At 37.0% G+C, this 2,571-nt stretch overlaps 1 pseudogene; it reads left to right on the top strand.

The window, feature by feature from the left end:
• The first annotated feature begins 634 nt into the window (after window positions 1–634).
• LOC134377624 (elongation factor 1-alpha 1-like) lies at window positions 635–1,996 on the top strand (annotated as a pseudogene).
• The last annotated feature ends 575 nt before the right edge of the window (window positions 1,997–2,571 follow it).

Genomic DNA, 2,571 nt, shown 5'->3' with positions numbered 1-2,571 from the left:
TGGACTGAGACAATAGTAAGTGGAAAATACTGTTCTAACCAATAAAGACACATCTTAATTCATTCTCATTTAGTAAGTGAGTAATTTATCTTAAATAACTCATGTATAAAAATATTTTTGCTGACAAAAATAAAAATGAATTCCAAACAGGCATCACATTGCATGTGTTTTAAAGACTGAATTTATATCAAAATATCTATTCCCGTCAACTCTATGGTAATTCATCATTTGATAAAAACTGCCTTTACTACCTAAACTTTTGAATTGGTGCATTTTGCATGAAATTGTGAAGTGATTTATTTTAAAAAGTTTAAGTCTCAGAGCAATCTTATTTCCTTTATTTTCAAGTTCTTGGGGGAATGTCTCCTTAATAATGCATCAGAGATTAAATTAGACCAACTTGTTTTAAACAGAATTGGTAGATCTGGCAACAAAGATCAGATACAAAATCTGGTCAAAGTAATTAGAAGAATATTTTGCAAAATATTTATGCAAAATCCAACTTAACAATGAAAATATTTTCCAATCATCTTTAACATTATGGTTATTATTTTGATGAGTTTTCAGCTTTTTCGTAATGGGTTTGCCACCAGAGCACAGGTGTCATGAAAACCACTGCTAAATCAAAGCCAAAATGGGAAAGGAAAAGATTCATATTAACATCATCATCATTGGACACATAGATTTGGGCAAGTCCACCACTACTGGCCATCTGATATACAAATGTGGTGGAGTCAACAAAAGAACCATCAAAAAATTTGAGAAAGAGGCTGTTGAGATGGGTAAGGGCTCCTTCAAGTATGTCTGGGTTTTGGATAAACTGAAAGCTGAGTGCGAGCGTGGTATCACCTTTGCCAACTCTCTGTGGAAATTTGAGACCAGCAAGTATTATGTGACTATCTTCATTAAAACATGATTACAGGCACATCTCAGGCTGACTGTACTGTCTTGATGGCTGCTACAGGTGTTGGGGAGCTTGGAAGCTGGTATCTCCAAGAATGGGCAGACCTGTGAGCATTCTCTTCTGGCTTACACACTGGGTGTGAAACAACTGATTGTAGGTGTTAACAAAATGGACTCCACTGAGCCACCTTTCAGCCAGAAGAGATACATGGAAACTGTTAAGGAAGTCAGCACTTACATTAAGAAAATTGGCTGCAACCCCAACACAGTAACATGTGTGCCAATTTCTGGTTGGAATGGTGACAACATGCTGGAGCCACGTGCTAATAAGCCTTAGTTCAAAGGATGGAAAGTCACCCATAAAGTTGGCAATGCCAGTGGAACCACAATGCTTGAAGCTCAGGATTACATCTTGCCACCAACTCATCCAACTGACAAGTCCTTTCATCTGCCCCTCCAGGATGTCTATAAAATTAGTGGTATTGGTACTGTCCCTGTGGGCTGAGTAGAGACTGATGCTCTCAAATCTGGCATGGTGGTCACCTTTGCTTCAGTCAATGTTACAACTGAGGTAAAGTCTGTTGAAATGCACCATGAAGCTTTGAGTGAAGCTCTTCCTGGAGACACTGTGGGTTTTAATGTTAAGAATGTGTGTGTCAAAGATGTTCATCATGGCAAAGTTGCTGGTGAGAGCAAAAATGACCCACCAATGGAAACAGCTGGCTTCACTGTTCAGGTGACTATCCTGAACCATCCAGGCCAAATCAGTGCTGCCTAAGCCCCTGTACTGGATTGTCACACAGCTCATATTGCTTGCAAGTTTGCTGAGCTGAAGGAGATTGATTGATGTTCTGGTAAGAAGCTGGAAGATGGCCCTAAATTCTTGAAATCCGGTGATGCTGCCATTGTTGGTATGGTTCCTGGCAAGCCCATGTGTACTGAGAGCTTCTCTGACTATCTTCCTCTGGGTCATTTTGCTGTTTGTAATTTGAGACAGACAATTACTGTGGGTATCTTCAAAGCAGTGGACAAGAAGGCTGCTGGAGCTGGCAAGGTCACCAAGTCTGCCCAGAAAGCTCAGAAGTTTAAATGAATATTATCCTTTATACCTGCCACCCAAGTCTTGATCAGTGGTGGAAGAACGGTCTCAGAACTGTTTATCTCAATTGGCCATTTAAGTTTAATAGCAAAAGTCTGGTTAATTATAACAATACATTGTAAAATCTTCAGAAAGAGAGGAGAATATTTTGTGCGCCATTTTTTTTTATGTGGCAGTTTTAAGTTATTAATTTTTAAAATCAATATTTTTTAATGGAAACAACTTGACCAAAAATCTGTTACAGAATTTTGAGACCCATTAAAACAAAGTTTAATGAGAAAAAAAGATGAGTTTTCATATGAAAATAATATAAAGTCAGGTTTACATGTAATATGACAAAATAGAAATTACCAATGGCAAAATAGGAAAATATGCCATTTTATTCAGTAAAAGAAATTAATAAATCTTTTTTCTGAAGTACAATGTCCCTCCTATTCTTTATTAAACCATATAAATTTTAAAGAAACCAGGATCTGCATGAACATAAAATTGGTATATGTTCTATATTTCATAAGTATTAAATTTTGAATTCAAAGTCAAGTGCTGCATGTAGTAATATTCAGTAAATT

Source organism: Cynocephalus volans, chromosome 5 (assembly GCF_027409185.1).
Source record: "Cynocephalus volans isolate mCynVol1 chromosome 5, mCynVol1.pri, whole genome shotgun sequence".
NCBI lineage: Eukaryota > Metazoa > Chordata > Mammalia > Dermoptera > Cynocephalidae > Cynocephalus > Cynocephalus volans.
Note: the sequence above shows the minus strand (reverse complement) of the source record. Positions and strands in the feature narration are given on the sequence as shown.